Here is a 14,834-nt window from a genome sequence, read left to right on the forward strand (position 1 = left end):
CAAATTCTCCAGAAGCATACTTGCAAAATAAATCCTGCAAGGTAAATGACCTATTCAAAACGGAATTTTGGCTTGATTTCGTTTTAAACCCCCAGGAAAAAACCATGTCTTGCAGAATTCTTAACTCAGTACAAAGTGAAAGTAACACCTGTTGGATTTTTTCGTTTCAACTATTCCAATAACAAATAATGAAAAAAGAGAGGCGGCCCCAAAAAATGAAGTAGGCGGGGACGAGAAACATTTGTAATTTTTACTTGGACTAACAAGATTGACCTGCTGATTGCAACCAACGACCTTGTAGGACAACACAAATAAAAAAAAAATAAAGAAAATTGGAAATTGGAAAATTAGTCACCAACGCATATTGATGTGGCATAGAAAAATATCGTGATGCCCCTTATATGCCACCGTAAAGAAATGGATGTTCAAGAAGTCAAAAGGTAAAAAAAAAACAATTTCACTTATCAAGTTGTTTTTCCGCGTCTGTGACAGTACACCTCGAAATACGTCGGAGCTTGTGCTCCTTGAGTCAAAATAAAGCGCAGTATTTTCCTCCATCAGTCCCGTGAGTAGTTTATTGATTGATAGGTTCTTTGTTTTCTCGTTCCGAAACACGAATCACTCGACGCAAAACTCGAAGCTGTTCTCCGGAGACTCAATTCGCGAAGTTTAGGAGTTTCGAGACGAGTCGTCGTTTGAGATTTCGAGTGACAGTCAACTTACATTTGACCGGCGCTGTTCATTGATCCACTATTCATTCATAATCAACTCTTATTCAGATGAAAGCCTTCACATGTACGCGTTGCGGACCCACTTTTATTCGGTTTATACCCACACTATCCTTTTCCGTGTTTATTCGTGACTTCTGCGGCTGCTTTCCCGTGAACCTTCACAAACCCATATCAATTCCGTTTGCGGTTGTCAAGGACTAAAAGTTCATTATTGAATGTACAAGGAATACGGAAACTATTACGACAAACATCTGAAGGTGAGAAATTCCGATTTATGTTTTCGTTACATTAACCATTACCTTACAATTCTAGAATAGTTTCCTTGTTAAAGTTCCTTCTTTCTGCAAGTTTGTTAGCGGTGGAGCGAATGCGATTAAATGCGATAAAAAATGCTTTCGAAACATTGAACTTCCTAAATAAATCACGGTGGCAACCGTGTAAATTGCCAAAGCAATATAGATAACGGCTTAAAATAAGGTGTAAAGCTGTACTGTGATTCCATTGTTCTTAGCTCAGCTCTGTGAACGGAAAACAATTAATTAGCAGAGACAGATTAAACTGAAAGTATTCATATAATCATGTACTCTTTTCCCCGGGGGGTACTCCCTTATAAGGGCTACACGGGTATGTGCCGCTCAACAGGGTATGCTTTTTGTCTCTCCGACTCTGGAACAGGGTATACAAATCACCCTTTGACTCTGGAACAGGGTCGATTTTTTCCCCAGAATCCTGATTAAACATGATCAAGTTTGGCTATGAAACTCCGCTCCTCTCATCGCTTTATCTCCGAGCCACAGAAGAAGTCAAGTGAGCCAGAGTACAGTGAGTGCTTTGTGATGTATACGCCAGTGTTTTTATAGCTATCTACATATATTTCCATTGTGGATATTGTCTGAAACAGGGTACCTATTTAGCAATGTTTGTCTGGAACAGGGACGCAAATTCAACTTATTTTCTCTGGAACAGGTCCAGAGTCTCAGAGACTCGACGACACACCCCCGTAAAAAATTTTAGGGAGTACCCCCCGGGACTCTGTCAATACAACTGGATCGAGTGACGCGAATTTCCTCAAACGAATTTAATGGACCCTTGTATAAAAGTTACAACTGGTAGATTAGGAATATTGCAAGCGAAATCCTAGCGTGGTAAATTTAGAGTTCCGTCTCTATAACACACAGGCATTCTATTGACGCGTCATACGATATTATTGTTAATCCGTTTCTCGGCCTCAGTACGACTTGTGGTCAAAACACTGATCGCCCTTGCTATGAACAAATACTGCTGCAATGAAATCGGAATTGCGCCAAAATGTATTATCTTTACGAATTTATCAAGCTATACCTTTCTTGTGAACACACCTATCGTATATTTTCGTGCCGACGCGATCTTTGTTTTTTTACAACAGACACAATGCACAACTAGCGAACCACTCAATAGGGTCATATTTCACGCCCAGCACATTGCTGAAATTGAACAAAACTGGAATAGAACTAAATACAATGGACGGATAAAATCCGATTGGAAACGAATGGAAGACTTTTCTCAAGTTTGACATTTGAACAAAGTCGAAGGGAAACAAATTTTTAACATACAACAATCGAAAATAACGTGCATGACGTCCGAACAACGAATACAGTTTTAATCTGTTATCAAAACAACGCTATTTTATTTTCAGACGGTGTGCCCTTATAACTGAGCATGAGAAGCTTTAATCTGAATTGTTTCGTGGTTTAATCAGTTGCTCTCTATTGTTCTCTATTTTAAAGGAGCTATGTCACGGGGATTTGGCGGATTTTTGGTCTAAACTGTTCTAAGATTAGTGGTAGGCAACTTAACCCATGAAAAACACTATCTTTGACACGGATATAAATATAATTTTTTTGAAGACGCGCGTAAACAACTTGGGACGTTTAGCCTTAATTTTTCTTTCAAATTGTAATCCATTTCCATCCGAGCCATCAGCAGCCAAAGACGCTTGTTAAAGGAGAGGTTCACTCCAGAATGGCGCTTTTTTTTCTTTGCGCCAATAAAACGTTTATACAAAGATATGTTATTCACCAAAACTTCAGTCTCCAACGTGCGCTTTAACCCTACGAAATCTTTCCCAAAACTCGACAACTGAACGCCGCCATCTTGGAACTGGTAATGTATGCGTGACGTCAAAGAGCTCAGCCTGAAGTTTTACGGGAAAATTTAAATTCTCGAAACTCCTTTAAGATGACTTACAGAGATATTGAGCAAGTAGACACGTTTCGACAATGGGTTTCGTTTATGATTAAACTACCGTAAAATGGCGGATAGAAGCCCTCTCACTTTATATGACCTCCTTGTTATAGGCCCATCTTTCAGGTAACGAAAAAGATACCCCCTCCCCCCTTTAAGTATATAAGCCTCATTAACACCCCCGCCCCAAGAAAATTGTGCTTTAATAGAAAAAAAGCAGTGACTAGTTTTAATTGGAAGCAGATTACGGATGAAATGTTTCGTTTGACTGACTTTCTGGTATTATATCAATATCGCTCGTTTATTAATTACCAAAAGTTTTTTATACCGCTTATAAGACATTCTTGATATAAGCCTGGGCTTACGGTTTCTGTGCCAAAAATCATATTTAGTGCAAGAAATGACAGTAAATATATGAATATAAAAGATTTGTCAAACGCCAATTTTATAAGAGGATGATTATTAATAACAATATAAATATATTTTTGAAATGGATCAATGGAATAATCAAAGTGGACTAATGAAAAAAAATGGCGTCGGTTTCTTAAAAAAGGCATTGCTTTTGGAACAAAAGATGATGCAAAACACATACCATAAGTTAGTCTGAGGCTGCATGTAATTTGGGTTCGTTCAGTTTTACATGGTGTGATGTCTGTTCCACAGCCTGGATAAGTAGTCACCTTTAAATAGATCCTGCATAAAACTTTTCTTCAGTTGTCTGTGTACATGGAGGTACTTGGAGTGGCTGGGGAGGGAGAAATGGCGTCGGCATAATTTATTTGAAAGTTCAAATAGGCATTAGAAGCTCCTCAGAACAGTACGCATCGAAAACAGTATTTTTAGTAGTAGTCCTTTGCGGCGTAGTCTCCCTCGCAGCCGTTTTTAGTGTCGTCACGCAACGCTCCTCCCTAGCGTTGCGTGACGACACTAAAAACGGCTGCGAGGGAGACTATTTAAGGCGTAGTCCATTTCGGTATTGCGTGGGCATGCAAGACTGCTTAGACAGGTAGTGTGCTCTTCAACATAGCAAATTATAATACTGAAATAATATTGATTATGGTGCTGGGAACCTTCGGCTGTTTCCTCTAAGTAGTCGTTTTTAGGGTATCGCGCAACGCTTCTCCAAAACGAACTTAATACAGGGTAGTTCACTGACGATACCAAAACATTGACAACACTATTCATTTAATTACAGACGTGTGATGATGACTCCTCGGTTTATGCTACAGAAAGAGGAATTGTTTTGCAATATGAAGTGAAAGTTATATTCCAATATCGAGCACCGGTGATACCAGTTTTTGACTGTGCTCTGAGTTATTAAATGGCAGCCGCCCCAGACCCAGATGAAGTGCTTCGTCCAACAAGAGAAAAAGGACATTTTCAACGTCTGGCACGACTTTTAATAAGTGGAGGTACCACACTACTGAAAGAGGTTTTTGATCAGATTTGTCCACCAGGTAATCTTCCCACAATACTGAACAACCCTACCACGAAGAAACAACTCAAAGCAGCAAAGCTCACCAAGCCACAGTGGGACTGTCTATACCCTTCCCCAGGGGTGTACGTCAAGTCAGAAAATTTCGATGTGACACTGCTCTTTAGGTTGCTGACGACAATATGCAACCTTACCTCTCCTTCCACGGGCTGGGATGCCCTACCAGCAGGTACAGACCACAGTTTAGCTGCAGAGTTAGCCAGAATTAAATATTACCGCAACTCAGTGTATGGTCATGCGAAGCAAGAGATGGAAATAACTGATGACGAGTTCCCACAACTTTGGCGAGAAATGAGAGAAGCTCTAGTGGCAGTTGCAGGGCAAATCAACCCCCCAAAGAAACAGCAATGGCAGGAGGCCATTGATCGTTTTTTAAATGATCCGCTCACAGTCGAGGATGAGAGAAATACGCAGGAGCTGCTGAGGTGGTATGAAAACGACATAGAAGTTAAGCAATCCATAGAGGAATTGAAAACCTCTACTCAAGAAGGGGTGGAACGCTTGGAAGAAGGGTTAAAAGATGTTCAGGAAGGGCTCAAAGAGGCGGCACATGTACTAGAAGAGACAGTTGAAGGGGAAGCCAAAGGTATCAAAGATCATATTAAAGAAGAACTGAAAACTGCAACCCAAATTATTGAACGCGTAGTTCAGGAGGAAGCCCAAAATACCAGGAATAAGGTTGATGACGTGTGTCAAGCTGTAGCTGCTGCCACAGCTGGCGGCTCTCAAGCAGCAGGAGGTGAGTTACTATGACTTTTGTTGTTTTAGACTGGCTAGGTTGTTCAAAAGGTATCCCTTTGTAGCAGTTCTTGACCTGCCACGCAGTCATTCCTCCAAAAGCAAGGGAGAAATGATTTGGATTTGCAAAAAATTTAGGGGGTTGCACATTTGATGACATAGCCTATATCATAAGGTGCTACACCTTACGTCAACCGGATAAATTAAATAATTTAAAAACCTGGTGAACCGTTAATTTCATTCGTCTAGTGACTACGCAGCTTTGGTTTGTCACCATTGAGGAAGAGAATCAAAATCGAAATAATTAAAGAATATGACATGTGTCCAACAGCTCATCAAAGTGTCCCTTTTAAATGATCCTCTTTAGAATTGGGCTTGCTTTTTAGTTTTTAGTATTGTTGTCTTCCAGATTTAGTAGTGAGTTTACAAGAACAATCTTTTATTAACAGTTCAAATTCGATTACAAATGGATTGTGAGGCCATCTCAGGCGCTGGTGCTAGAGGAGGAGCTTCAGAGATAGTAACAACCTCACGGGAACCACAACAAATTGTCCAGGGCGCAACCGTAATGCCGGTTACATCCAACCAACAACAAGAAGCACCCGTGGCTGCTTTTAGTGAAGAAAATGTCCCACATGCAGGCCTTCCCCCAACACAAGGAGTTTTGAATTTCATTGCCTACAAGTGCTTCCAGGGTGTTGACACGTCTAAGCCGAAAGAGTTAAATGGTTTTGTTACAGTATCTGAGGGATGTGCGCAATGTGCTTGTGCTCGACACCAAGATAGGGAGCTTAATAATCACACTGGAATGTCGCTCTTTTGAGATACTTGAAGGACTCTGGGAAGACTATTGCTCAGGACACTTCAATGAAATGGCACAAAAATTCCTTGTGACAGAAGACGTTCTAAAGGAACTTGGCCTTACGATGGTGACACTCACGACAGCGATTTCGGAGGAGGACTACAGAGATTGTCGGGATTATTTCTTGCAAAGTGCAGGTAAATTTGAGAGCTTGTTGTATTTTTATTACCCAAGAAACTAGATTGTTTTTTAAAATTTTTTTTGTTGTTAAGACGAAAACAAACGAGAACGTGAGTAGTCAAGACAAGTATGGACGAACGAGAGTTTAGCGAGAAGGTTGACTCCCGGCTACGATTGTTCTCTCTCGTAATTTAGTTAAATTCGGTGGCGAAAGTTTCAGAACGCGAGTTTAAACTCGAAGGACTTTTTGTCTTGTTCCCGTAGGATCATGGCTAATGAAATAAAATCATTTAAAAAAAGCTCAAATTGCAATAACGTAAACAGGCAGGGAGCGCGCACCTTAACAAAGAAATATGCTGTTTGGCCAAAATGAAGTCTATGGCTGAGCAAGCGGTCTCGTTGCTCGAACGACAGGTTTCAACAAGGCGCCACAAGTCAGCTTTTGCTGAGAATGAAAAAATATGAGGTGATAAAAGACATAATTTTCGCTCCTCTGTGTGAAGCACAGGACACGTCACTAGACACTGCCCGCACCTATTGCTTTTATTTATTCCTCTTTCTTTTGTCTTTTGTTCTCTATTGTATAGGTGAACTGTTTCTTCTAAACGAAGTAAGAGCCAATTTTCTTATTGTAAAACTAAAGTACTATTAATTTTGCTTCCTTTTAGTCCACTCTCCACGACACGAGATTTCAACCAAAAGCCCCAAAGGAGATGAGCCGCAAGTGGAAGCCCCAGAGTCGGTAAGCACACTTTTATACCCGGCCAATACAATGAGTGACAAATTACCCCCTCATTTATTCGGCAGACAGTTTCACACTTAACCTTATTCAGAGCGTTGGGGCGGAGGGAGATGTCTTACTTCAAAACGATTAAAGGTGTTACTCATCGGGGACTTGAAAGTCTTTTACAAAAGAGACAAATACAGAAATAAACTATTGTTTGCAACTACCGTCACTGCGTCAACCAGCAATTGTTGCTACCGCTCACGAACGTAAGCATCAAGAACACCAACTTCAAAATGATTAAAAAAATAAGAACGTTTTTTCAACTATAGAATTACTGAAAAAGAGCAAAATTCAGTTGGGAAATTAATGCCTAGCTTCTATGGCCGTTCCGAGCTTTCAGGCGAAGGAAACTTAATGCATTATAATTAAATTCAAGCAAAATTATTTTCCAAATTTTACAAGTACTCGTTTTGGAAGCGGTGGCCTAATGGTTAGAGAGCCGGACTCCGGATCTAGCGGTCCGGGTTCGAGCTCTGGCCAGGGTACTGCGTTGTGTTCTTAGGCAGAGCTATTCACTAAGTTAGAGCTCCCCTCCACCAGCCTGCGCGCTATAACTGTGAAAGGCTTGGGAGTGCGAAACATTCTCGAAGTGTCTCCAACTGAAATTGGTATGATTAACATTAATAGCATGAGTGTTTTTTTTTTTGTATTCCTCAGTTTGGTATTCCGAGTGGAATGCAAATCTTCGTTGAGATGCTGAATGGGAGGGTGTTCCCTTTAGAGGTCCGACCAAGTGATACTATCAAGAATGTTAAACAGTTAATTCAAGAAACGGAAGGGATTCCGCTTTACCAACAACGTTTGACATTTGCTGGAAAAACACTCGAAGATGGTCGCACTCTGAGTGAGAACAACATTCAGAGAGAATCGACAGTTCGCTTGGTTCTCTTGGTTCTTGGCCTTGCTGTCAATCAAATCTTCGTAAAACTGCCGAATGGGAAGACGATTTCTTTGGAAGTACAACCTGAAACCTCCATCAGAAATGTGAAAGAGGAAATTGGAGACAAAGAATTCATCTCACCCGACCAACAACGTCTCATCTTCAGGGCTCAGGAACTCAAAGATGACCACACTTTGAAGCATTATTTTATTGCGAACGAATCAATCCTTCGACTTGGCCTTACTGAAAAGAAAATCTTTGTAACGATGCCGAGTGGAAAGACGACTAGTTTAGATGTCTTGCCGAGTGATAGTGTCGAGATGGTCAAAAAGAAAATTCATGCAACAGAAGGGATCGCACCTGACAAGCAACGTCTCACCTTTAATGGGAAGAAACTAAATCGTAGCCACTCTTTGAGTGACTACAACATTCGTTATGAATCAATGCTACAGTTACACCACGCAGGTAGAGGTAAGTTAAAAATGACTCTGTAGTTTCATTTTCAGCCTTTATGACGTTATGCAGCAGTTCGTAAAGATTATGTTTGTCTTCGAGCCTAGCAGAATTTTCTGAAACTACAAGCGGTCTTCTCATTTCGTGTATTCTGAACAGACAATTTAAATCCTTTAAATTTGGAGTAACATTTGTATTTTTATGCCGCTGTATAGTCGAATAGGATATGGCAGCGCAAAAAAAGAAAATTACAGGCTTACCCTCCTATAATCACCTGACCCTTCTAACAGCCATAAACTTTTAGGACTAAAAAAAATTAGTACAGGTTATTGAAAAAGCTCTTAACATCTGGAAATTAAAATGAATGACATTTTTTTTATTTTTAAAGGCCAAGGAATAAGCATTATTAGTATAGTTTTTAGAAGTTATAACATTGGGAATTTTGAAAATTGACTTCCAATCCGAGAAATTGTGCTCAAGGGATTGAAAGATAGTAAACACAGTGGTTTTGCATTAAATGACACGGCCATGAAAAACTGTGACACATCGATTGACCATTCAGTTCTCTTCTGACCAAAGTTACAAATTTCAAGAGGATTAACACAATTGCTCAGAAGTCACCAACGATTATACAATGGTACCAGATAAATGTCTCTTTCTTAGTGTTTGCTTGCTTCGTTTTTTGCCTAAGCTAAAATGTGAATTCTGATTTATAATCGATGTATTAAACCGGTTTACATGTATGCAAGCGAGCACTTGCGTTTGTTGTTTCCGTGTTTCATTTCTTTGTTTTGCAGTTCTTGATATTCATCTCTCAAAATTATACTAAAACGATTATTCTCCTCAGGCTCAGTGAATATTGGTGAATATTGAAGTCGACTTCGTCTCGGTAAATATTCAGCAATGTTCACTTTGCCTTAGGCGAAATTGTATTAAATTATATTAATTAGAAAAATACACAGTTTCTCATTACTGGTCCGCACTAACAGTCATAGCCATATATAGGTGCAATTGATCATGAAAAATGCTTTCTTTCAGTTCACCCTCTAAGATACAGAACAAGAAAGAGTGTCACAGGTGCTGGCCCAAATGTGGAAGCATCCGAGTCGGTAAGCAGTTCTACTCTACCTTATTCCTCATTTTGTATTTAAAGCCAATTAGACCACCATTGATCGAACGTATATAACAATAGGTTACGTTTATCGTCCACGGTTGCAAACTTTAACATTTACTTCTATATTTCTCCGGCTGATGAATGTAGCCATAACTTTGTTTATTAAACGTGCGTTTTACCGTTTATCCGTAATCCTGTTGTTCGAAAATCGGTGGTATTAGAAACTTACTTGATCGTTACATTTGTGCATGAGCAGAAGCAATGATTGTTCAAATGGTTGCTTGTAGTTAGTATCCATTGACAATTGTTGTACAACAAAAACAACGACGCAACTAATTCATGAAAGCGACAACTCTTACGGAGTTATATGTGGTAGGAAAACAAACATTATCCTGCAAATCTACAGTTCGTCAGCTTATACGCGACCAATTTGCTGAAACAATGTGGCCCGCGTGTCGACAGAGGGCTACACGCAAGCTAAAACAGTGTTACAAAATTGTACTGTAGGGTTGCCACTCATCAAGATAAACAACTCCCTGACTGTTCACTGACCACCAATCAATGTTTACGTTGATGAGCGAAATAACTACATCTTCTACAGGACCTCAACATGCAAACTTGCGTTGATGTGTTAAATGTACTCCCTTGCGTTTTGAATTGCATATTACCCCTGAAAATCAATTTGTTCCTCTTTTCGGCCTCTACAGAAAGTGTCAGCTCCTTTGATCAGGTCCGAGAATTAAGAATTGTCTCGTTTATTGTATAAATGTATATTAGTGCTGCATACTGTAGGAATTCCAACGTCAACCTTCTTTGGGGACTAGGTATTTTGGCATGTTGGGCAGCAGTCTTGGTTTCTTGAGGACATTTGTTTTGATGAACGTTCCGCACAATTGTATATAAAATTGCTTGCAATTCGTCTGCCACAAGTGAAAGGAAAGGCTGGTGTGATTGAAATGTTTGAAATGTCTTAAGAACTGGTTAAAGCACTTTAGCAACAGTCAATAAAGATAACGATTGTAGCTTTTAAGGGGGTCTTGAACATGCTCTTCAAAATGGAATGATCCAATAACTACAATCATGCTTTTTGGTCTTGACAGGGTTTTTTTATGCATGCATTTCTCAATGCAAGGCAAAATGAAAACCACCTTTTCTATTACAAGAACATCTAGCAGTTATCTTGTTGCACAGAAGCTGCATGAGGGGCATAACATTCATTATGCTCATCGAATGGTAAAAAAAAATCATTTGGTTACGAACTCTATTTGAAATGACATATTCTGTCGAAAATCATTGTTTTTCAAAGCAAAGCTTGTGGTAATCTAAAAAACATTCCCTGACTATTCGCTGACTTTGAAAAGAATTCAAATTTTCCCAGACAAAATTCGCTGACATTTCATTGACTTTGAAAATAATTTAATTGTTTTCCCTGATTTTCCTTGACAGTGAGAACCGTGGTCTTTCTCATTTAGTGAGACTGGTATGTTTAAAACGGGTATTTTTCTTTATTAAATTCTCAACTTCGGATATTGCATTTCTAGCTTTCTGATTGGTTCACTGGGTCCCGGTTATCAGCTCATATACCTATGTTTGACCTTATATGGGAAATGAGTGCGGCAAGTGCCGCTCAGCGTAAATTTTTTCTGCGGGAAGCGACAGTTCCATCAGAAACTGAAAACAGCAAATTTGGCGAGCTTTATGAACAAGAAATAATCAGCGGTGCCTACAAAAACCATAGAAATGTCATAGTAAAATTAACTACGCAAAACAAAAGGATTGATGCAAAAAGTTTAATTAACAATACTTGTAAACGCACAACAAGAGCAAGTGAATAAAGAAGAAAAGCAGCAAATAATTTACGAAAGAACGGCAAACTGACACAGTTTCATTTAGTGTACGTCACAAAATTTGGCTCAGCACTTCTGTAAAGTTTGTTACCTTTCAATCCTGGTCTTGTCCTTTTATTCTTCAATAAACCTGTTCCACTTTGAGCTCAATTTCGCTTCAAATAACATAGCAGTCTTGATGACAGCCGTGGAGCCGTAAACAAGTACAATACATGTAAACACTTGCTTCGCTCGACTTGCACAAGACGTGTAGTTTCCAGAAAAGCTTTTGCTTCGGATAATCCCGTAAATCTTAACTGTTGTCACAATTTCCAGGATATATAGACTACTTAAGAGAAGATTGTTCGAGGAAAATCTTGGGAAGAAAACTCTCTCGCTCGCTTTCCTCGTGTGTTTCGTTCAACTCAAGAAGTGAACGCCGCGCCACAAATTTTCCCGCCTCCTCATACTATCACTTCGTTTACATCAAATGAAATGTCCAGTCGATTTAAACTTACAGAAGAATTTAATAAAACAATTATTCCATTCGCCCTTGTTGGATACGAGTCGTTATAGCCAACTCGGCGCTTCGCGCCTCGTTGGCTATTTAACACCTCGTATCCAACGTGGGCTCATAGAATAATTGTTAAGTATCCTTCAGTTTCTAGTTGCTGACCAACGGACCCGATTTGGTATTCCGAGTGGCATGCAAATCTTCGTTGAGATGCTGAATGGGAGGATGATCCCTTTAGAGGTCGAACCAAGCGATACTATCAAGAATGTCAAACAGTTAATTCAAGAAACGGAAGGGATTCCGCTTTACCAACAACGTTTGACATTTGCTGGAAAAACACTCGAAGATGGTCGCACTCTGAGTGAGAACAACATTCAGAGAGAATCGACAGTTCGCTTGGTTCTCTTGGTTCTTTGCCTTGCTGTCAATCAAATCTTCGTAAAGCTGCCGAATGGGAAGAAGATTACTTTGGAAGTACAACCGGAAACTTCCATCAGAAATGTGAAAGAGGAAATTGAAGACAAAGAATGCATCCCACCCGACCAACAATGTCTCATCTTCAGGGGACACCAACTCAAAGATAGTTCTACTTTAAAAAGTTACTTTATCGCGGACGGGTCAACCCTTCGACTTGCCATCCATGCAGTCAAGAGAATCTTCGTAAAGATGCCAAGCGGAAAGACGATGACTTTGGAAGTTGAACCAGAAACTCCCATCAGGAAAGTGAAAGATAAAATTCAAGAAAAGGATGGGATCACACATGACCAGCTGCGCCTCACATTTATTAACAAGGAACTCGAAGATGACTACATTTTAAGAGATTACAATATTCCGAACGAGGCAACCTTACACTTAGGTTGCATGCACATTTATGTGATGTTGCCGACTTGGAATGTGATTACATTAGATGTCTTACCGAGCGATAGTGTTGAGATCGTAAAAAAGAAAACTTATGAAAAAGAAGGGATTGCACCTGACCAACAACGCCTCACGTTTGATGATAAGCAACTAGAAAATGGCTGCTGCCTGAGTGACTACAACATTCGTAAAGAATCAATACTATTCTTGAAGGAAACAGTTAAAGGTAAGTGAAAATAACTTTTGTTGTAGTTCTTATCATAGTTATGACTTTGAGCAGCCCAAGGCAAGGTCTGCGTTTAAGGTAGCTCGTAATGGTTCATATATTCCCATCTTAGGCATTCTATTACAGCTACACAAATAATGTTAATGTTAAACTTTTAGTACAACTTTGTAAAGGTTTAACCAATGAAGAAATTTAAGTTACCGTGACGTCAAAAATCGTTGCCATAGCAACGTCCAAAGTGGTCAAAGATACCTTATATTTGACTTTTTGAGTCTAAAATCTTAACAACTAGACGGTGAAAGGTTTTGTTTTCCATATATTTTTGTCTAATGGACAAAACAAACAAACTAACAATTTTTTAAAAAAATTCTGTAGGTGGGGATTATAGCCACCTTAAATTTATAAAAAAAACGTAGCTCCGAATCCGGCCTACAGATTTGTCTAAAAATTGGCAAAAATGTTCCTTTTGTCGGTTAGATAAAATATATATCAAAAACAAGAACTTTCATCGAGTAGTTTTTGAGTAATTGGCCTCAAAAGGTCCAAAATAGGGTATATTTGACCTCAAATGACGTTCCCATGGCAACGAATTTCGACGTCACAATGACCTTAATTTGTTTATTTATAAAGCTTGCACAAGTTTGTACTAAATTATTTTCCTAAACATTATTTGTATAGCTGCGATAAAACACCAAAGACGGGCATGTCTAAAACTATTACGAGCCACCTTAAGCCTTGTGGCCCATCAGGTCGTTTCGTACCTCCCGGTTCCTTATTATGAAGCACCTATAGAGTGTTTTCATGGCAGCCATGTTGGAGGAGTCAAACAATAAAAGATATTTGCATTAAAATGATTTTTATTTTCCCAAAGGAAAATCATTTTATTGTTTCACTCCTCCAATATGGCCGCCATGAACACACTCTATAGGATAATTTTTACTTACTTAAATTACTCCAGAATTTAATTAAACAATACCCATTTATACATCTGGGTAAAAAAAGGCACTATAGCAGGAATGTTTCTTGCCTTAGAACAGAACAAAATGGCCCCGCCAAGGCTAGAACTCAGACCGCTCGTTCCGTGCTAACCCATTAGGTCACCACTTCTCCACAGCATAGCAGCTGGCCTTCCGGACGCTAAACGGCCGGACTCTCCGGCATCAAATGACAAAAATAACACACGCGGGCATTCTTAACACAACGAGGAGAAACATTTATTGGATTAATAAAAAAAAGGGAAATACCTGATGAAATGAAATGAAGACTCTGTCGGGGCTAAATTTGTCAAACTGGAATTAGAAAACGACACACGTCATCACCTAGTTTAGTTGTCTCGCCTAATTTAATGAGAAACGGGTTACGACTATTTTGGCGAGATGTATTTTGGGACGAATCAAGCAGCAGAAAAAGTTAATAAGTTTTAGTTTTCAGTTGCTTGTCTTATTTTAGCTTTTTAAAGATATATAATTTTCCAACAGCTCGCCTTCCACTCCGGATCGATTGCAAGGTCCTCTCAGGACCTGGTAAACAAGAAGAACCTGAGACAACTTGCCCCATGGCACAAAATGTTTTAAATCTCGCTGCGTCGAAGTACCTGCAAAGAATTGGCACAGCTCAGCCTGAGGATTTAAATCGTTTTGTTTATTACTTGGAGAAAGTGAGAAAAGTATCCATTGTGGACGCGCGACCAGGAAGCTTGATAATCACAGTGGAAAGTACCTCTCTGGAGAGACTTGACGACTTGTGGAAGGACTACTGTACAGGCTACTTGAATGAAATGGCGCAAAAATATCTTGTGACAGAGGACGTTCTTAAGGAATTTGGTCTCACGATGGTGACGCTGACGACAACGATTTCAAAGCAAGAATACAGAGATTGTCGGGAGAGTCTTTCCTTGCAGAGTCCAGGTAAGAGTATGAGCGCTTTTTTCGGCGCTTTTTGTCCGCTAAATTTCTGTTTCTGTGTGCTCGTACTTCATGATGATTCCTTGAACAGACATTCATCTTT

General features: G+C 39.5%; 2 protein-coding genes and 2 pseudogenes across 3 annotated transcripts in view; 3 read left to right on the forward strand and 1 right to left on the reverse strand.

The window, feature by feature from the left end:
- LOC144630691 (malonate--CoA ligase ACSF3, mitochondrial-like) overlaps positions 1-14,834 on the reverse strand; it is a 165,645-nt gene that overhangs the window by 45,067 nt on the left and 105,744 nt on the right. The gene's annotated exons all lie outside the window — the stretch shown is intronic.
- LOC144630925 (uncharacterized) overlaps positions 1-14,834 on the forward strand; it is a 97,311-nt gene that overhangs the window by 27,024 nt on the left and 55,453 nt on the right. The window lies entirely within an intron of this gene.
- The window catches only part of LOC144630669 (polyubiquitin-A-like), a 115,543-nt pseudogene that overhangs the window by 11,629 nt on the left and 89,080 nt on the right, over positions 1-14,834 (forward strand). The window contains exons 3-7 of the transcript XR_013566598.1: positions 6,838-6,911; positions 7,614-8,307; positions 9,328-9,398; positions 11,891-12,827; positions 14,306-14,734. The product of XR_013566598.1 is annotated as a polyubiquitin-A-like (transcript). The remainder of the gene's footprint in view (positions 1-6,837; positions 6,912-7,613; positions 8,308-9,327; positions 9,399-11,890; positions 12,828-14,305; positions 14,735-14,834) is intronic.
- LOC144630927 (uncharacterized) lies at positions 4,161-6,821 on the forward strand (annotated as a pseudogene).

This window comes from Oculina patagonica, chromosome 11 (genome assembly GCF_052425735.1).
Source record: "Oculina patagonica isolate OP01 chromosome 11, crgOcupat, whole genome shotgun sequence".
NCBI classification, from domain to species: domain Eukaryota; kingdom Metazoa; phylum Cnidaria; class Anthozoa; order Scleractinia; family Oculinidae; genus Oculina; species Oculina patagonica.